This window comes from Syngnathus typhle, linkage group LG15 (genome assembly GCF_033458585.1).
Source record: "Syngnathus typhle isolate RoL2023-S1 ecotype Sweden linkage group LG15, RoL_Styp_1.0, whole genome shotgun sequence".
Lineage (NCBI taxonomy): Eukaryota > Metazoa > Chordata > Actinopteri > Syngnathiformes > Syngnathidae > Syngnathus > Syngnathus typhle.
Genome location: NC_083752.1, coordinates 1,621,744 through 1,644,586, shown reverse-complemented (window position 1 = coordinate 1,644,586; position 22,843 = coordinate 1,621,744). Strand labels below are relative to the sequence as shown.

General features: G+C 42.4%; 1 protein-coding gene across 5 annotated transcripts in view; it reads right to left on the bottom strand.

Annotated features, from left to right (window-relative positions):
- The window catches only part of cadm2a (cell adhesion molecule 2a), a 102,297-nt gene that overhangs the window by 33,284 nt on the left and 46,170 nt on the right, over positions 1–22,843 (bottom strand). The gene's annotated exons all lie outside the window — the stretch shown is intronic.

Sequence of the window (22,843 nt, the reverse complement as noted above, 5' to 3'; positions counted from 1 at the left end):
TTCTTGGAGGAGAAAAAGAGGAGAGGATTGGAAGAAGAAAGAATTTTACTGCAGGTACACTCTGCGGGTTACGTGGAATTGAAAAGAAAGGATTGTCTTTCTATCTGGCAGCTGTTCAAACATTTGGTGGATTCAAATGAGCAAACTGATTTTGCTTCATTCATGTCACTAGACTTCACAGTAAGGAAACGTTTAGGACATGAAGGACATCAATCATAGCTCAGCTTTTGAGTGAAATTACAGCTAGAAGGCCAAGGTGTGTGTGTGTTCACGTAAAATGGAGGAAAGCTTACTTGCTGGATACTCGCCAGTTGTATCTGGGAGCATTACAGTTACTAAGCAACCGGCACAACACTTCCGCAAGTCCCAGGAAGCTGATATTGTAGACACTTTTCATTTTGCGCTCTCGCTCGGTCCTCCATTTTCACATGCCATGTGCAGATTGATTGTAATGGCCGCCCATTACAAGTTTGCCATGCTCCTGATTGGAGACGAAATATAAAGGGCTCGTCTCGGCTTGCGACGGCGTTCCATTCATACGGTGGTAATATCGTATGCCGCCGTTTACTACAAACCTGCTAGAAATAGCAAAATTGTAAAAGAAAGGAGTGAGTCACTTACAACTTTTCTTTATCTGCATTCATATGACTGGTCCCTGGTAAACAAGTTGCGCATTAGGAATTATTAGAATTATTATCACTATATATATTATTTTTACCCTATATCCAGTAAATGAACATTACCTATTTGTTTTTCAATATTTGTGAGGACCGGAACGAATTAGTGACATTTCCATTCATCGCGGTGGGGAACAATGATTTGAGAAAAGTGTTTTGAATTACAGGAGTTGACACCGAATGAATTAAAATGATATCTTCAGGCATCACCGTATTGGTATGAACATGAGCGTACCCTTGCAATGAAATATTTGCGCTCAAGGCTAACATTAGGGGCAAAGAAAATGCATTGTGAGCAGGTGGTGCGAATGAGTGTCTGGTGTCACAACCGTGATGCTCTGACTTGTGAGCAGCTTGTTTTCAGTCTCCGAGCGTCAGCAGGGGAGCTGTCATAAATAAACTGTGTGATACTTCATACAGGAACCACCTGCTGTGACTCACATCCACGTACACAAGGCACTGCGGTGATCACAGTGCTCCCCGAGGGTAAAGGTCTCCTGGGAGGACCAGTGTTCATTTGACGGTCTTGTCACAACTGCCTTTTTTTATATACCGGAGCACTATTTAGAATTTTACGGCTCCTTCTTGGATTTTCTAACAAGAAGGCCGATTTGCCCTGCAGTCAAATCTCAATATGCTGCTTATTACATCACAGCATAGCATCATAAATGCCTCCCGGAGATGGAAATCAGTTATGGATGACATCAGAGCAATCTGATTGGATACTTGGAGTTAGTGTCAGCATCCTTTGGTTACGTCATATCGTTGCCGCAGTCTAGTATTAAAAAAATAATAAATGTGCTCAGTATTAGATTGTAGTGGTGTTACCCCACCGCAGTAAAAAAAAGCTTTCGCACTTCTGCTGCCCCTCTCAGATTATATGCCTGTACAATGTATTTGTGCACACACCAGTTAAAACGAACCAGGCGTCCCATTTCCAGTGAGTCACTCAAAAAGTCGTGATTCTTTCTTGTTAGTCTTACAACAGCTCGGAATAAATACGGGGGAACTGCGTCTTATTTAGCCCGCTTTGCGCTAACGGCTGCAATTCATCTCGGCGCAATAAAGACGACGGTAAACAGTGTTAATGGACGGAATGGCGCTTGCTTAACGCAGCTTATTGCCAACATACTGCCTGCTTTATTAAATCCGTCGACTGCATCATTACAGGGGGGTACACATCTGTTTGTTTTGCCACTTGAATTTGGCCTCCTTCAATTCATTTGCATGGATGGACGTGTGTTTGCATCTGTAGGAATGCGCAGGCGGCGATGCTGTCATGTGTGAATGACAACACACAATCTGGAGTTCCGAGCTGTATGTTTTCTATAGCAGAGAATTAATCACCGTTTTTTAAATTTTTGCTCCTGCGTCACGTGACCGAGACATATTTGATTTTTATATTTCTATTATTTTTTTATATTATTTTATTCAGTCTCTCTCTCACTAGTTGGGTACTGCTGGTTTGACGACCATTCCATTTAGGACAATAGTGTATTAGAAATACCGTAATTTTCGGACTATAAATCGCGTTTTTTTCCCATAGCTTGGGTGGGGGGGCGACTTATACTCAGAAGCGACTTATATACAAATATATGTTTTTTTTTCACTTTTTTGGGCATTTTATGGCTGGTGCGACTTATACTCCGGTGCGACTTATAGTCCGAAAATTACGGTAATGCAGTGAAATTCCCCACTGCCTCAATCTGTCGCTCTACCTAATGGTGTGTCCACTGAGTGATGATAAGTACAACCATGATTTTGATGAATAGTTAAAAGCCACTAGATGCATATTGTGGACCACGACAGTAATAACAGTGACTTGATTAGACTTGCCAAATCATTACGTATTAAAGGACAAGCCACTTTCTCTTGTCAAGCAGACATGAAAATTGCTTTACAATGGATTTTCCTTGAGGGAGAATTGCAGGTATGTGACATTTGTCTTTGTAATGTGCTATTTATTTCTTGGGTCTGGGTGGATGTAAAATTAATTCAACATAATTATCCTATGCGGAGAAAAATGTCGCCAAAGGGAAGTGGTGGCCACGTAAGATCTTTTGACTCATCCCCATGAATACCATCCCAAAGGTGTGAGTTTGCAATTAGTTAAAAATATCACTGCTAGTATTTTCAAGTACATTTCATGGGCTCCTTTATGATGTTTGATTTTCCTTCTGCAGCTAAGTACGGAGGATGAAACTACACAAGACCATTTTCATTTCATTAAACAATAATATTAAAAATATCACAGCAAAAATAAACAGGTCCACATAGAGAAGGACATACGCACGCACAAACGGACACGGCCTGACTCCCCCTTCAGCTTGAGAAGCACATTTCCATTTCGACAAAAATCCTGAGGGATATCAAAATCATGAATCACCCTAACAAGAGCAGTCTAATGGGAATTGCAGCAGGATGGCGTGTGCACCAAAAATGCACACACGCATATATACATGAGCACACACACACACACACTGTCAAACAGGTGCTGGCGGAGGATGATGTACAATCCAGGTAGAGCCCATAACTCAGCAAATGCTTTCTGTTTCCAGTGCTTCTTCAAATGAATAGTTTAAAAGGTGAACTTCTATTGTGATCGATGCCTGGGGGCTAACAAAAGCATTCCTGGAGACAAAGCTTTGAAGCAAAAGGCGGATGGTCACCAACCTATAATCTGCTGCCATTCATCAGAGAGCGAGGGGGCAGGAAAACTTAACCGATAATACAATCTTCATTTTTTTTTTAACCCTGTGCAGAGGTCAACTTCCTCGAGGATAAAGTGTGTGCTATCACTCAAAAGCCAGGCGAATGAATGATCTTATTCCTTCCGGCTAGGTTCCTACCACAGACTAAATATTGAATCGGATGCCATTTCAATGACGGAAAATCACTTTATCTTTGCGATATTTATGGTTTGGATGGTCAAACCAGCAGATCACACCAATATTGCATTAGACGAAAAACAATTCAATGGAGTCGGAATCTATTTTCACTGGTTAGAAGGCTACTTCCTGTCTTCGAAAGGGAGGCTTGAGTCTACCGAATATTTGTATCTGTCCCACCGACATTTGTAAAAAAAAAAAAAAAAAAAAAAAACACTCACTACACTAATATAACATGGCCGTGGGATTTATTGTGTTTAATCAACCACATAAACGGTTGCGACATAAAACACGTCACCCGTCTGGAAAGGCCCGCCTCCTCTTGATCGTGCCTTTTTGATCAAAAATGTGTCATAGCATTTTGCCGGGCCTGAATTATTCAAAGGTCAACGAACAAAGGCAGGCAGGTGCCACGCTGCATTACAAAGGCGAGGATGGCGCTAAATTGGCAATGTGTTCCCTGTGTCTCAATGGGGTAGCTGACAGGTGACCTCGGCCTCAAGGGAGCGTTTGGCATCACACGGAGCCAGCTCGCTGTGATTGTTACTGCTTCAAGTCAAGGCCAGTGCCTGTTAGCACACATATTCCAACCATCACCTTTATATGGAGATGCCACATCACCTGTCTTCCCTGCATATTGAGAGGTGCCTCAACCACTCGTACAATCCACAGCAACGATTTAGGTTCTATATGAGTTTGCCAATGCAATTAGGGATCCATCGGGCACCAGTTTTCCTTTTGTTACTTTACTTACCAAAGATGACATATTTTGAAAACTAAAGTTTGGACTTGCATTGAACTTCTTCGCGATGCTGCTTTAGCATACCAGGGGACTTGCAGCACAGCAATTTCAATCGCTACACACGAGTCGTATCTCATTAATGCATGTTTATTCATGCCTGCTCATTAACACACATTCCAGTGTACAGCTCACACCAAATCAGTAGAAGCATTTTCAAAGTCTTGCTTTCTTCCTGATCTGATGTCCACATGTAAACATATACTGTGAACATTGATCTTTGATCACAAACCCAAAGTGATGTGGTCTTGATAATGAAGCTACAAGCACAGATTTCCTTGGGTAGATTCAAACAAACAGCAATGGCCGATGTCCTTTAGTTGTTTGGTCACCGTAACAAAGTGTTATTTTGCAAAATAAAACACTGTGTCTGATGGCGATAACGTAAAAGCAGTCAGTCCAGTGCCTGTAAGTATCGTTCCACTCTATCAGTGATAGTTTCATCGATGGTGTTTTACATTTAGCACTCATCTAGTCAAATGATGTGATTGGATTCAATGTTTTATTCAAACAAGCACCAATTGTTTTCTGCCAAACCTGTCGTGCTTTGGCTGTTTGCTGCCACCATAAGGATTCCGTTGATTGTGTGGAAATTGAATGTTGATTAATCGTGTCTCCAATCAAATGGAGGCAGAAGGGTGTGCGCTCGGCCGACTTGGTCGCAGCCAGTAGAAATGCTGTTGATTAAACAAAAGTAATCTCACATGTCCATGCAAATGTGCCTCGGATCAACAAAAGAAACATTGTGTTCAATTACCCAAGACAAATACAAAGTCGACTGTACGGCGGACAGGAACGGAACAAATTCTTTTGGAGTCCTCTAATTGCATGGAATAAATAAAGTAGATGACTTGCTTTCCCCTCCGCGTCAAATTACAGCTGACCCCCCGACATGCTCCAATTGTGTTCTCCAAAGGCACCCAGGGGATCGGTGGAAATGCAGCGGAGGCGGGATGCGGAGGGCACAGCTGTGTGGAGCTGATGTGGCCTCAAGAGGACAATGCACACAGGCTTATTATTGTTCCAAAAATAAAAGAAACTACATTTTCTATTACTCCCACTACCGTATTTTATGTACCGTAATTTTCGGACTATAAGTCGCGTTTTCTTTTCATCGTTTGGGTGGGGGGGGGCGACATACTCAGGAGCGACTTATATACATATATATGTTTTTTTTTACTTTTTGGGGCATTTTATGGCTGGTGCGACTTATACTCGGGTGCGAAAATGACGGTATGTCCGTATGAGTTCATTGAAAGTTTCTAATACTTTCCCTTTGGCTTTCTCGCCCAAGGTGCTAATTGGATACAGATAATTGAGCATTACTATCTTGGGAGGTGGCTGGTCCCATCTGTTAAATGTCCGCCCCCAACATCACAGTACTCCACACACAAGGCACCCAAGCATCCCTGCGAAGCATTTGGATCACATGCCGCTTGGCAACATGAAGTGAGGAGAAGGCAACCGGATGCGATTGAAGACGTTACTAACCAACGAGCGTAATCCACCAAATGCAGCAGATACGTACTATGTAGCCCTTAAAATAGAGGCCTTTGCAACGCCAACTCATACTGAAGCTCTAATTAGTGAGCACCTACACAAAACAAACACTTAACGGACAAGACACAATGGTTGGTTCAATACTAAGGGAAGAATGAACGCCCAATTACTGTTTTTTTGTGAGTCGGACACAAATGCATCTTCAGTCTTTGGGTAGGAAAGGTTCGGACTCCTATGGAAGTCTCAAAGGGAGCACTAAAGTCAAGGAGTGGCAATGTCACATCCATCAGCGCGCCGACTTTTCTGTCAGAGCCAGACAAAGGTGTTGACACGGCAACACCACACGGTGAGTGAGGGGGCCATTCAAGTGTCAGATACTTGACACATAGCCATGCTCTCATAGCTGATTTCCAACCACTGTCTGTCAACATGGAAAGTTCAAGAAAAGCCCGCCCGCCCATCGCATATACGTATGAGCTCACCTGTCAACTCTAGTGATGGCTATTGGGTCGTCATATACTATCTAGGGCAAGGCACCATGCTTGCTCAGTGAAGTTAAAAAGATGGCGCCCAATCAACTCAACCCTAAGCGCCCAAGAGTCGATCCGACGCCCTGAGCATTTCTGTTCTCTACAAGCTTGGCAGCGATTCTATTCCTGTAAATATTTAGACTTCACTTCCATGTCAACAAGAGACTGAAGAGTGTTCTAGAGCAGTTGTCCTGGGCAAAAGGGATGACTGGAGGCCACCATCAACTATCTTCTGTGTTTTAATGCTCAGTGGTTACTTCCTACATCAGCACGCATCCACTTAGAGGCATCAGCACGCTTGCACAGATCCGCCTGTTAGTTTCAACTGGCTGCTTTCACTTCCTCTTAAGAGAAGTGCTCAAATTTAGCACAACACACACAATGCATGGGCATTCTATGTACACAATAATACCTGGAAGTCGTTTGCTCTCAGCCTCGAATGAGGTGAGGTGCTTTTCCAGGAGTGTGGATGAAACAACCCAAGTCATTTGTTACACAAAGAAGCGAGGTTATCTCGGTTCAATGCTGAGTATGTTTGAAATGCAGAGGAAAATCCTGCCCCTGACTTGTATCGATTAGTGTGTGTGTGTGTGTGTGTGTGTGTGTGAATGTGCCTGTGTGAAGACTTGGCTGTTTATATTGTCGCGTACGCGTGCGCCCTCTGTATCGATCCCCCACTTTGTTCCAATTATCTCCAACGGTATGGAGCCTAATATTGCTATTTGCACAAGCATGGGGCCACACAGGCGACCGTATCGACATAGGTGATGCAGCATCGTGGAAGAGGCAACAAATCAGCCAACTTGGCTTGAGTTTGTTAATGTTGCTTATTTTTAAGCACACTACAACTCCTGGCTTCGTTTGTTTTTTTCGATTTTCGCCTTGTATTTATAGGTTGAATATATCAATGTACACATTATAATCACATGACTGTGTGACTCATATTTGGGAGTGTCCCAAGGTGAATAATGTACAAATGATAATACGTAAATACATCTTGATATGAGAATGAGATGCTGTGGCGTGACTTCATGAGCAATTCATAGCAGACATCCCAGAAATCGGAACTATAAATTTTCTTTAAAGCCGCACATTAACTTTTGCTCTTGGTTTGTGATCAGGCTACCCTGCTCCATTTTTCTTCCTTGATACCTTTCATCTCTTGTTTGCTGGCAAATATCAAATATTTTGCATCCTCCATTTAGGACTGCAGTACAAATAGAAGCAAACTACGTGCATGGGGGAAATGTTATGCATTTGTGTCAATTTGCGGGAACGCGTTTGCGCATGTGAACGGAAATCTCTCGGGCGGTTTGAGCCGAATTGTTTGATTCCACTGATTCCGCAGGAGGAGTCACCAGAGGCTTCTTGCCGAGATTCAGCCGATTGAATTAGGGATTTGCTGTTCCCTCCTCAGTCCTACCCTCTTGACCATTTACTGTTTCCACAAGTCCCAGTGGTCCCTTCCTCTCCATTCAGCTGTGGACTGTAATTGTGTTTAGGATACCCGGGCACTGCCCGATGGGAAACAACCAAACGAAGATACGCTACAATGAAAGCTTGAACGATCACTACACCGGCTGGGTGGGGAAATCAAAAGGGAACCAGAAAAAAATGACAGAATACTTGAAGACATTGTTATACATGTCATTTGTAAAACTGCATAGACTTAAAGCGATTCAAGAGATACACAACATGTCCCACGACATGTACCGTAATTTTCGGACTATAAATCGCACCGGAGTATAAGTCGCACCAGCCATAAAATGCCCAAAAAAGTGAAAAAAAACCCCCATATATATGTATATAAGTCGCTCCTGAGTATAAGTCGCCCCCCCACCCAAACTATGAAAAAAAAACCGCGACTTATAGTCCGAAGATTACGGCATGTTTTTTTTTTACTTCAACACGGATGAGATTAAAACGCAGACTATTCAACATATCCAAATTGAGCGCAAGGTCATTGAAGAGGTTAGCCAATGCTAGATCTGTTGTAGAAAGACAGTCTGCTGTAACTACTACAGCGCTGCTCCCGTATTAAAGCAGGAATCTAATAGGCTATTACATCCCAAGGCATTAGGGTGGCTGCACAATGATTTGTCTTCAGCCTCCATCTATTGAGCAGCAGACGTGGTATCGTATCTCATTGTGAGGCTAGAGGATCTCCATGAGTATGCCATTAGGATGTGTACATTTTTAGATACATGCGCTACATTAAAGTGATCGCTATGTCGATAACACGAGGAGTCGAGTAGCTCCGCATCGCCAGTGCTCGCCGGGCACCTGATACAATATGGACACAGTAGCTCAGTGAAAAGGTAAAAATGATGGCTGTCCTTTTTACAAGTGAGCCATAAACTTGTGGACTGATTTCACAGAGACGTTGTTAGTAAGAAGACAGAAGCTCTAAACTGCTAACATTGATGTCAGCATTTATTGACAAATATGAAAATATGTCTGAAAAGGCTCTCCTTTATCTACAATAAAATACTTTTGATTGATAAGGATGACAAGAAGTTAACTCCCAGCTGAAAGGTGTTTCAAAATGCGCTACAGCGCATCATATCGCCTCAACGTTTGACAATAACCCGCTGGTGTATAATTTCAATTTGACTGACGTATCTGCCGTACAATGCGGACGAGTGTATTTGGATTAGAGAACATTATTCAGCGTCGGCACACTGTCACCTTGCAGTTACGGCTAGAGAAGAGATGCGCTTTGACAGGCTAATAGAGCTTATCAAGATTGCTTCTTCAAAAAGTGATCAAATCAAGAAAAAAGAAAAAAACATGTGAATAGCAAAGAAAACAATTGTCTATTGTACCGCTATGACACATTTTGTCACACCATATCATTTGTGAACAAGTCACAGTGGTATTAATATGACTGCCGCTGTTTCATCCGTACAACCGAACGAAAGGGGCAGAACCTTCGGCTCAACGGGACCTCTACAGCCAAGTCGTAGCCTCCATTTTGTCTCGATTGCTTCAAAGACACAATCAATGTCACACAATCAATTATAGTTCCCATCCCGAGATCTTAGTGGATTTTACAAGGCTAACTCGAGTGTCCTGCATACTGCCCTGGCCTGAGTCCAAAGGGACCATAAAGCTCTCTTCCTTTGGTGGTATCCATTATGTGTTAAATAGCTTTTGGCCTGCTTCGGCTGTTGCCTGGATCAAAGGTGGGCAAGTTCTTCACTGTGTCACACTTTATTTAGAGCAGCTCCTCTATATACACAGTAAGACGGCTTATAAGAAGAATCTGGCAGAATTGATCCAAAAGTCACAATCCACATTTATTCGACGTAAGCATCCTTCAACTCCGACTGTTGCTATTATTCTTTCCCTCTTCGCTACTGATGAGAGTGCTCTCGACGATGGACTGGGGAAGTGTGATTCTAAGCATGTGTGGCTGCCATGGAGAAAGAAGGAGAAGAAAATAGCATCGCCACTGTAATGAGAGAGCTGCCAACTGGTCTTCCATCTGGTATGGAGATAACTTCCCTTCCTCCTTCTCCCCACACATCTGCCTTGGCTTGGGTGTCGTCAGCTGTGCCATTACCCGCCACGCATACGCTTGAGCTTCCGCTGTGAGTGTAGAACACCCAAAGAGATATTCTATCATTCCACCGAAATGCTTCATTAACTGAGATTTACCAATAGGTGGATTTAAGGAGTTGAATAGAACATGAATAGACCTTGAAGATGTCCTCCTCTATTTACTCCAAAATATGAAAATCTCTTCTTTACTTCAGCTATCAAGGTGACTACTGTTGAATGGACACATTTCACCGGCTACATCCGATTTGTTCAAAAACGTTCAAGACAAAAAGGAGATATTATTTCATACATTTTCCACATCGAAAATAGCAGAATTGCTACCAGGCTGTATTTTCCTTGTTGAGATTTTGACTCCCTACAGCCAACTGAAGGCTGTTCCATCTGCAGCCTTTAATTTGTGCTGCGCTAGTAAAGCATCACTTGGCATGCTGATGTGCTGAAATGACCTTTGGATGGTTAAAAACAAGCTGTTGAAACAGGAATGGCATTAACTTGTGTTAATTAATTTAAAAAAACGACTGCAGCGATCAATTTTTGGTCTACGATGCTTCTATTTTTATTCGTGACGTCTATTGCTTCAGAACGTCAACAAAGGTGCAAAGCGAGCCTAACACATTCGCAAGTTTGTTCAAAAACTATTGATGACACGTTTGTAAATTATAATTCTGAATGGAAGATTTGTTCAGTATTATTCACAGTCCGCATACAAGCCATTAGTCGGAGCAAAACAGATCGACATAGAACAAACATGAATTGAACTCCTTCTCACACCGTTTGAGTGACAGAGGCCACTAGGGGAGACGGACATGTAATGATGAGGCAGCTGGCAAATGGGCTGACGAGTAATGAGCGACCCGGCGCTGCCAGCCGACGCTTCGATGCTGAATTATACCGAGCGCTAAGTACGCCTTGCATTATATACTGACTGCGCAATGCTCCGAGTATTACAATGTCAATATGGTGAAAGTGGGAACATCAAACAAACTTCATTTGTCACTTGCCACCCTTGGTGTTGTACGATATGAATGATTAATCAGAATCCCGAGCATTGACGAGCAGCTTATTTCCGTGCTTCGCTTTATGCCAGTCGCATATTAACAGTGGAGAACTATGCTCTGGTGCAATAATTGGAAGAACTTTTAGAAAGAGAAGAAAAAAAAAAAAACAGTGCAGCATTGTCAAGGCTGCGGGTGAAACAAAGCAAATTGGATTCACAGAACAGTGACACAGAGTTTGTCTAATGTCTTTTCCCCTACTCTGCAAATATAACATGTTTACTATATTCTCAACTTCTGTCAGAATGACTTCACGAATAAAACCTCAAAGGTCAACACAATCGTTTCAGCACATCTGGTTGTCCAGATTTGGAAAGTATTTCTCGAATCTAAGTGCAGCGATCTTGACTCACTCCATCAACATGTCAATCTGTCTATTTGCAAAGAGACTTCAACCTACAATCCTCCGGCCAGACGGACCGATCGACGACTGGCCCCCAAAGATTCCATTGTCCCTGAGGGTGGCATGAACGCACCGATCGTTTTCAACACTCGAAGCTCAGACTTGATGTTTAATTGCCTCTAACAATCCGTTTGATGTACTACAAAGCAATCATTGACCTTCATTTATCGATTTGTACCTTAGTGTCAGGGGTCGTAAGAACCGACTTGCAAAAACTCTTTTATTATGATTATCATGACAAGCAACGTCATTTTGTCCTTGTCTTCCTGCCCTGACTATTCAATGGTGACTCTGCAAATCAGCTCGCCCCCACAGTACTACAATATAACGCTCTAATCCCGACCTGCCTACTTGAGTACTAATGCCACCATGTTGGCCGAGGCTAAATGACGCTGTGAGTGGGAAAAGTGCATGTCGGCTAGAACAGGGGCTCATTTGGGGGGAGTAAAAAAATAGTTGACTGTCAGACCCAGTTCAGCAGTAAAGCTGTAGATGGAAAAAGTGAGTGCCTGGGAATAGCCACGAAGGAAGTCTATGATATAATGCGAGACGTTACCCGCAACTATAATGTCATGCACCGAAGCCGTCCACCGAACAGTTAAAACTCCCGACGCTGGGCAAATATCCGATTTTCAAGGGATTGAATTCTACAGTGGGATCTTATGAGGCAAGTCTCCCAGGAACGCGTGTAGTTTAAAGTGATAAAGCCTCGGTGGCTTTTTGTTCCCGGCGCGCTCTGAGGCAGCATTGTCCATTTGGGACGCCATTAAAATGACGCAGTATCTTGCGTTCCGCTTACATTAGCAAGCATCCGTATACGTTGGCTGTTTATTACTGGCCATTACCGATCATTTAGCGCAGCTACAGCAAGTGACAGGGTCCCTCAAAGCTTCCTGCTAACTTTAAACTAATGACGCACTATGCATCTATAGAAGCCGCCAACATTTGGCTACAAGTGAATGTACAGTATGTGTTCAGTCATTACAGGAAATAGGAAAATACACTAATAATAGGTTTAAGTCTACAATTATAGCTTTGAAAATTGTGATTTTGAAAAAATTGTAGTTACATACAATGGTTAAAGGTGAAGGACCAACACAACAAATGTGACAAACAGGAAGTTGTGTGCTTACCTGATGACGAGGAGTCATAAGTCAGATGGCAGTCAAGCGACCAGCCGGGAATGAAAGACAAAATGGGAAAAGACAAAACATTAGTTCGACTTAATGTAAACAAATGGATGACATGTTTGTGAATGTGAAACAATGCTTCCTTTTTTGGCTTCTGGGTCTGGTCTGACGATGGAGCACACTGTGTTGTGTGTCTGCAGTAATCCATCAGTGATAAGGTCAAAGCCATACACAAACGTCCACACTCAGGGAGCGACTTAGAATCAACACCAGGTGGGATAGCATTGTTTCCCATCGCGATGCGCCAAGCGTTATCAAAAGTGCTTTTCCGCATTAAAATCTTCAAGTGCCTTGTTTAAACAAAACATTTAAAGGCAGCAGAAGCTGAGAGAGAGAGACAGAGCGGTCCACTCAACCGTCACTTTTCAACTTACAACAGAAAAAAGGGAGAATATCAAGAATAACTTTTGAAGGATTCCAAGATGAGACGAAAAACTGTTATAGCAAACGACAGTGACACCCCAGAGTTCATTAGCATTTAATGGACTGTGATGTGTCATAATCTGTCAACAGTGTTTAAGTCCATTAATTTTTTGGTGGGGATAATATGCTTGAAATGAATTATGTTTTGTAAATGACTCGCAGATCTCCCCCGGATTGACGATAATTCCCTCTGCCGCTCCCCTTTGTTTACACTAAGCTGTGCCCTCAGAGGAGGGATAAGAGGGTTTAGAGTGTGTGTGATGGCAAACACACACTAATGGACACTGTGCATTTGCATACACACATTGATCTAAGAGGGTGAAAGCTCGCATCAGTGAAGAAGAAAAGTAAACTTGTCAGCGCCAGAGCGGGAAAGGGAATCAATTCTTTCAAAAGTCGCATTCCAAAGCAATTCTATCGGCACTGACTGTAACTGGCATCAGCAACATCTTTGGCAGTGCCTGCACTTCTATTCTGCTACTGCTGAGGAAGAGTGGCGCTGAACAGATAATGTCATTTCCTCCACTCTCTCGGGACGATGGAAAGGCTAAGCGGCCTTAGACGGTTTCGTGATGGGATCGCCGTGTTCTTCATCACAGTCACTTCCAGCCTACACTCGCCACACTTATGTCAGTACTTGTCAAGAACCCCCCCAAAGAAAAAAACAATTGGCTATTGCCATAGCATAGTACTTTACTTTAAAGTGGCAGTTGAGCATTTCTATCTAAACTTTGCTCAAGTGCCTCTGCTGCCACTTAAACTTGGTCGGACCAAGGATGACTGGAAGTCCTCTTCAGCGCTAAGTGCATACATAGCATCAGCCATCCTTTTACACACTGTTACTCGTGAAGAATCGATAAACAAGCTAAAAAGAATCATCAAATGGAAATGATCGAAGTGTTTCAGAAAATGTCAAATTCATACCATTTTACAAATTTATTCCAAATGCAAATTGGATTAAAAGCTAGTCTGAATCAGATAGCAATCGGCTTTCTTCTAAGTCTCTTTGTCATCAATTCCATAATGACTATTGCGGGCTCCGTGCGTTTCAGCTGTTCAACACATGCTACATCATGCAAACACAAATCAGCCTGTCAGTCTTTGCATAACAAACAAGTATGGCAAGTGGAATCTGTAATCAAATCATGTTCCCTCCAAGATCTCCTGAACTTGGGGATGCTTGACAAAGAGGCATCGCTTTAACGTCTCACGAGTGCCACGATTAGGAAACATTTATTCAGTGGTGCTCCACACTGACGAAAGAGCGAAGGAAAAGCAGAAGGAATTAAAAACAGGCAAGTCCAAGAAATGACCAGTTCAGTTTGGCTCTTGACAGGCCTTGGTTGTCTCCATCTTGCAGCTGTTTGCTAATTCATGCCAGTCGACTCCTACTAATGGATAAAAGCTTTAATGACTTCCATTTTGACTGTGGACCACGACCCCTGTCCTGCAACATCACATCGTGCATCATTAGCTATCCTTATAGTCTGTGCTGACAACAGCAGTTTATGTCACTCAAACTCACAACATGACTTCTAGAATGAATGATTAAGATTATTATTGTGTCACCTTTCATACTAAATACTAGATTTGAAACAAACAATTTGAACTGCAAAATCCATTGATGTGGGCGTATCAAATCGAATTATTCCCAAAAAACTCGTTCATCGTAATCCCGCTGAATCGAATCGTTCCACTTTAAAATCAAACCCAACCCATCGAGAGGCATATTGAATCGTATTTCATCGGAGTGAGGCATTGCACATCCCTGCAAAAATACGAACGGATCTTTAAGAGGAGGCTACTAGAATAGATGGCCAAGGAATCGAATGTGGCTTTTGCACGTAACTGTCCTTTGGTGTCAGTGTTAACAGCAGTAATTAGTCGATGTAGTCCTGTGGCCATGCGTAGGAGGTGCTTGCCTAAATTACACATTCCGACAAAGAAGTGACAAAACAGTCAGAACTCAGAGTCAAACTACATTGTGTATGCGCAACTCAAATATGCAGAGGAGTGGGAGGTGGTCAGTCAAGCTGAAGTAAACAAATCAAATCAGGGGACAGGTAGACAGGAAGTAGGGGACAGGCGGGGTCACAATCTGGGAGACAGGGAGCTGGAAAAGTGAGACGAGTGAGACACTGTGGAGGGGAACAAAGGCAGGAGTTGCCTGATCTGGGTATCCAGAGGGGGATGTGACTGGGAGATGGACAGGTGTGGAGGTGAGTGGGAGATCAGATAATACGGGGGTAGGGGATACTTTTCTTTTTTTTACTGGAGAGAGGGATTTGAAATGGCAGCAAGAGATAATATAGAGCACTAAGACATGCTGTGAATGACACCAAGAGCATTGGACTATTTCGGGACTGAATTCTTTTTTGCTTCATTCAAGCGAGTGGTACGATCCAAGAACAGTAATTCTCTCAGTACGGTTCCATTGTTTGATCATTAACAAATACTGATTTAATTTTCTTTTCCATCCTATCGTGCACATCTTTGAGTGCCATTTCTCGAGTGCACATACAGAGACTGTACATTAAACCGTGCCCAGTCTATTTCTGTACTCATCACCCCTCGGGCCCTAAACCCCCTACCTCTGGCAAGACATGCACCTTTTCAGTATTTTACCAATAGAGGAAGGATGTTTTATTTACTATGCCTGGGACACCTGCTGTTACTCACTCACCACAGAGAGGTATAGCACAATAAAGTAGCGGAAGCTGTGAAGGTCAAAAGGTTACGGATGGGGTGATCCAAAGGAAGAAGAGGATCTGCCGAGCGCTATAGAGGATAGGACTGGATGCTTAGTGAGCTGAATAATTTTTCCCCTGTTGACTCCATTGCAGTTCTGCCCATGATGCCTGGCAACAAATGTAATATTTAACAAATGGTGAGTGTGGTTAAAGCAAATGAGGTTTAAATCAGCAGCAAAATAGCAATTAGGAGAAGAAAGCGGTCTTAGCAATCAAACAATTAAAAGCTGCTGTTACGCTCGAATAAATGACCGTGACTATAATCAAGATCACTTGGATGGAAATCGGAGGACGGCATTTCCGCAAGCGCTCCTCTTAAACAATGTTTCTCGAAAAGCAAATAAACGGATGATCCAAAGTGGCGCAAAAAGCAGCTAATGGGATCTAAGTAGCGAGCTGTTTTCCTCCCAGCTTGACTCATTGGCGGCCCCGACACTCTATGTGTGATACGGTTTCAAAGAGATAGTAGCCACGTGTCGCAAATTAGCTTTGTGACATGCCTCCAACGAGCTTTTGTTGTCTAATGAAGCACGGCGACGGCGGCGGCGTGCGAACGAGAGGCTGAGATGCACGACGAAGGCAGTGATGAGTGCGTGCCAGCTTGTAATGCTTTGCGTCTGCGTGACTGATGGAGAAACTCTCAAAGCTTCAAAACAACCTCCATCAAGGTGCTCTGAAACATCTTACGCCAGCCAACATGCCACCAATTTAAATAGATGGGGTCCCTAATTAATTACACAGGCTTCTAATGGCTAGTTTGTTCGGACTTCATTAGCTCTTCTTTAGCTTCTATATTGGACAAGACAACTTCAGGAGCTAATTATCCTGACAAAACTGGATTGTGTAAGGGAATGCTTCTTAAGTCTTGCAATTCAGAATTGGAGTCAATCTGGTGGCATTGTGATATGCAAAAGGCACATCTTGGTCACACTTGACTTTTTTTTAAATATATATTTTTTAATCTAGTTATTATCTAATTTAGCAAATTGCATTGGTAATGTTAACAGTGGTCAACTTGTTTTTTTTTTTATACTTTTATACTAAAAGAATTAAAATGGCACTCAAACATTGCCTGTTACGGTTATTACAGGTCAGTTTTGACATTCTGAATCTATTACTTTTTGTTCCATTAGTTCCTATCATAGAAATGAAAGTTCAGTGCGACGCTTGGAGGAAAATTGAAACCAAATAATAGGGTCCATTATTCTATTATGCAGAATGTGTTTCCAGCCTCTAAAGTACAAGAAATATTCACTGTGTGACCATGTCAACTCTTCTCTTCTTTAGTGCAGTAAGGTGGTAGCCTTATGCATTATTAATTCTTTTCAAAAGCTCTGCCACAGAAGCTGTGTTTTCTTAACTCAGTTTCAATTTTGAACCAATTTCCCGAGCATAGTCCATGAAAGGAATTTGTTCTGAATGGTACAATTACCAGTGTTGGGAAATGAGGAAGGGGGTATTTAAGAATGTGTGCAGTTTGCTGATGATCCAATTTAAAATTCTTGGGCTGACATCCTAGTGGAAAGGGTCACATGAGCAGGTACAATTATAAATATTTGACATTTTATTTCATTCATAAAATTTCTAGATTGCAAACAACCATCTGCTGATTTGTTTTTCAATGAAAAAGCTGCACAGAAGATTGTCAAGCTATACGTAGTTGATTCCACATATCTTTCAGTCTCTTCAAAATAGTCCATTTCTCTTCATCCGCATAGCATATGATAACCCGAGCAGAGAAAATCCCCCACAAAATATTGTTATTCATTCATTCGGGGCTGAATCGTATGACTGTAAGATGTCGGCGGGTGGTGGGGGACTGAGTATAAGTGGCTAGTTGGGGGTCAGTGGTTTTGTGTGGGATCTGACGGGGGGGGTCTCCGCGTTGGGGAGGAGGGATGCTGTGAGGAGACTGTGCTGCTTCCTAATGCACTTCCTTTTAAATGTGACGCTTAACATTAAGTTTTCATAGGCTTCCCACTGCTTCTCTTATCTGGCAAACTCGCGAGCCACGCTAGGCACGTGTGTACACAACACACACACACACACACATTTATGAGTAAAGACAAACACACTCCAATGCACACGGAATGTAGGCACAGTATATTTGATGATCACACAGCAACACAAGGCGGCTGCCTGCAAACAGTATGTTTAATGATCTGCTTGTGAAATGCATGACTTCTTTATTCCATCTAAAGCAAAGGTGAAGAAGCATAATAATGACTTACTTGGCAGGGACGATTGTGATTCTGTCAGTTCACCATAAAGTAAACTCCGTCTTGCTGCAGCGCACGGTGAAACCAGAATTTACTCATATGTAAGCCTCTGACCATTGCTGCAGATTACATTTTGACCGCCACAGTGTTATTGAACCAATGATAGATCATTTTAAATGAAGACTAAAGCTAAGCTTATTGGAATGAATTATTTCATCGATTAATTGATTTTTTTTCCTTTGACATTGGGTATTTATTTCATGCAATGCAAAAAACAGGCTGGAGACTCGTAATTAAATATTAAGTCACTTTAAGGGCATTATCTTCAAAGGAAGGCCATCTGAATGCATTGCAAAGTTTATTTTTATCGTCGATCCTCCACATCTCATTGTGAAATGAGACTTTTCTTTCGGGGACCTTTTGGGAATTGAGGTCATCTAACAGAATCAAATATTAAAAGCACTGAAAGGCATCACTTTTATTTTGATTTTTTTTTCTCAACAGTCATTCCGCATTTGTTTACAAAGGTTGCGGGAGGCTGGGGCTTCGTACTGGTGGCAGCCTCCATCTTTTTTCACCGGGCATTTTTCAGGGTCAGAGAGTCAGTGAGCTGAGTTTTTAGAATTCATAACTGTTTCAATAACAGGCCAAGGAAGCCCTGGAGAATGTGAAGTATTGATTTGGAGAGTAGCTAAGAGAGCAAGTGGATGTGAGTGAGCACACACACACATGTACACACACATGTACACACACAGGCACACAAAGTGTACAGTATCTGCCTAATACTGTCCACGTGTTAAAGGGTATGTTTTATCATTATTTGTAAAAAATAAAAAAAGAATAAAAAAAAATCATCTAAATATTGTTGTGACTATCTCAGGTGTGTCATGATTCAACAAAAAATTCAATTCAAATTGAAAAGAAATTATTTACAATGCTGCCAAAACATGACCCAAAAAAAGTTCAATTTCCACAGTGGGCTAAATAAAAAAAGCACAAATGTCCATGACGCAAAGCCTCAGCTACTTTGGAGTACACTTGAGCCAAAGACTATCCCCGGTGGTTGTCTCTGGAGGTGTCGTCATGACATTCGAACTTGACCCCCCCCGAAAAAACGCCTGCTTTGTATTCTGGCAGCATATCACCTTACTGCTAAGGTATCTGGAGGCATAAAAAGAGCAGTGTATTGTCAGAGCCCACTTTTAGAGCATTAAACATATCATTGGCCAATTCCCAGGCCAAATAAACACAATAAGAATCTTTGCAAGAGACAGACTCCAATTTGGAAGCAGGCTGCAGGTCTGAGTTGATACACGGTCCCCTCAATTGCTCGGTTAGAGTAGCATTTTTGCTCGTACTAAAGTGATGAGAGCGCCCGAGTGACAAAGTGAGAATAACGCCTCGCGAGAGATGAGTGGAACACAATTTTGAGCCTCGGGGACAGATGGAATGGGCAGAAAAGGACAAATGAGAGAGGAAATCAGTGCAAGTGCAACACTTTGAGGAGGGCTGAGTGGAGATAGTTATGCATTATGTATGCTAACACAAAGAGTATTGAATATGTACCTCCATGGCCATTACAGTGTGTGCAAAAAAAAAAAAAGACATTAATGGTTGGAAAGGGTGATTCATGATTAAAGAACTCTAGAGAAGATGGAACAAAAGTCTTTTGATGCTCATTCGGCGCCGCCGTGCTTCATAATTAGTGGAAGATACATGAAGATGGATATACTACATATTGTATTAATATAAATATACAAATATTCCCACGATATAAATAAGTGCTGTCTGAAGCATATATTCTTTCACACACAAACACATCAAAAGGATGAAAGCTAATATACGCACACGTACACGGTGGGAAGCCCCCTGCTGGGTCTAATTGAAGAGATTAGATGTTATCCTGTTATATCCCAGCCAATTTCAGACCATAACGACGAGTAATGCCCTCCAATTCAACGGCTGCGGCGGCAAAACAACGCTCATCGTAGCCGTTCCCTTGGAAACGGCGCGGCCGTCTGAAACGGCCAACTAAATAAACTCGCTCTTTCATGTCAACACCTTTGGCATAAAAGGATTCACGTCGTATGAATGAGGGGCAAACCTCTAATGGCTCGGTGCTCAATTCAAAGGCGGCTCACTGGCGCAAAACACAAGTAGCGGGATTGATTGGGAATGGATACCGAGAGAGGTGCCGCATGGAGAGCACGTCGCATATACTGTACACTTGGAAGAAGAAGAAAGCTAAAGGAAAGAAAGCCAACACGTATGTGGGAGGAGAAAAAAAAAGGAAAAAAAAGCAACCTGCTGGGTTCTCTCAGGATCAAATTACGGCAATTTCTCCTCGTGGTGCACAAATGCCACGCCCAGTTTCATAGTCAACCGAGTAGATACAAAACAAAGACGTTGCCTATTCAAAACGACTACATCCAATGGAAAATATCAAAGACTGATGACCATTAGCATTTATTTGGTGGTGTTATACAATTAGGCATGTGACATTTGAACAAAGTGCATCAACAAATGCAGACAGACAATAAAAATGAAGGCTTGTCGTGGCTTCGTTAAAGTCCAGACATGAATCTGATTGAAATGCTGTAGCATAACCTTTAAAAGGCCGCTCAAGCTCAAAAAGCCTCCAGTGTTGCTAAATCAAAGCAATTCTGCAAGAAAGGGTGGGCCAACATTTCTCCACAGAGATGTGAATGACTCCTTGCCAGTTATAGAAAATGCTTGATTTCAGTTATGGCTGCTGAGGGGGGGCCCAGCCAGTTATTAGGTTTCTAGGCCTATCATTTTTTCACACAATGAGAGATATGTCCCATACCAACCCACCCACCCCCTTCTTTAATAATAAAAACCTTCATTTAAAAACTGCCTTTTGTGTTGACTTGTGCATTTTTGACTCGTATTAAAATTTGCTCGGGAAACATGTAAGCGGGGCAAAGATAGAAAATAAAAATCTGGACGGTGGAAAACACGTTATCACGCCGCTGCACTTGCTAATCAGAGGTGCTTAACTGCCTCCTATAGGAAATTTCGTCTTTTTCATCATCGGTTGGCAGCAGGACATCCATTATAAAAAACCCGTCATGCCTATTTTGTAGCTAATTCCATTCGGTTGCTATGTTTAGGCAGAATTTAGAGATCGTACACACTGTAGCACATCATTGAACAAATTGAAGATGATTTTGAATGTTTACATAATGCATTGCGATGATCAGTTTGGGTACCAATGATTTGAGCCAAGCCATCGGACTGGTCTGTAATGAGGGCAGAATGGCAGAAAAATCCATCACCGTTGTGGCAAATTTTATGATTGCTATTGATGCAGCTCATCAGGGATCGCATTGCCTGGGCTGGAATGATTGCTTCTGCATGCCGGAGACTTCCATCCATGCGTGCGGCCAAAGCCGCCTGTTACATAGTTTGTGCGGAGAAGATATGATAAAGCGGTGCTGGCGAGGTTGTCCAGTGATTAATGCGCCGTCCTAGCATTCATCGGAAATATCTCGTGAGCGCCCAACAGGGTTGCTGCTTAACAATGCGGAGACAAGCCAAAAAGTCTAGCACTCTAAATTGTTTGGCTATATTAAAGTGAAGGCACAAATCAAAAAAGGAACTCATAAATCGCAACTCGTCAGCGCCACCCTTGGTCGCAGCCAAGCATTGCACACCAACTACCATGAATCCAAACAGATTTGCAAAGTCGACAAACTAGTAGTACTTTTGGTCCGAATCTTTCAGACTCCCTAAGAGTCCCATTTGAATGCAGAGGTTGCTCTCATGTCACCTGACTTGAACTGCCGAGGGCGTCCATGTGTTGCAAATCTTGCAAATCTCTTACAGACTGTGAAGCCTTCACCAGCAATTACCCGCCAATTGACTTGCTTATCATCATCCATCATCTGTCACAGGGGGCTGTATTTTTCTCCAGCACATTATCATGTAAATGAACGACTCCTCAATCAATTAACACACTGATCCTTCTCATTTCACGCATTAGACAATCGGCGATAATATGAATTATTAAAAAGCGGAACATGCTTATTGTTGGTTCTGATGGCGAGGGGGGGGGGGGGGGGGCGCACTTGAATTTTCTCTCCTTACTGGTTTTAATATAAAATGTTTTTGCATTCATCTCCAAAGTATTTCTAAAACTATGTGCCCGTAATTGCATAATTATGGTGAAAGATTTTCTTCAAGCTGTATTTGTTATTTCCATTTCTTCACCCATCCTTTCCTGTTGACAGCTTTATTATGCAAAAAAGTGAGACAATGACAGAAGGGTAGGAATAAATAGATACTAATAACTAATTTGGCTGGAAGCATCTTGTTATTTTTCAGATTTGTATTTATGACACATCCAAAGGGGGGGGGGGGTTGTGAAAGACTAACTAAAGAAGCTGATTGATTCAACCATAAAATTGCATGATAATTAGACCTCATTTTCACCGCCATTGCGATTTATTTAAACAAATATGCATCACTGGGGGTTTAATTCGAAATGGATTTACTGGCATGCCAAAAGAGAGCAGCCAGTTGAAAGCCTTCTCACTGTTGATCCCTATTAAAATGTGCAATTACATGGAGGGGCAGTGGCCCTCAACTAGGCTGCTGCTTCCTGCCATGTGGCCATCAGGTCATGGTGCCTGGATCAGAGAGACAGAAAATTAGAAGCATAGGTATGATATCAAACGAGTAGCCGAGGGAAGAGCGAGCCAGAGAACTCCTCACCTTATAAATCATCTTTTGTGGGGGCTTTTAATGGTGCCTGACTGAACATGTGACTGATTTGATCCGTTGCGTATCTCATTTGCTGCTGAGATTTAGTCCCTGTCACTG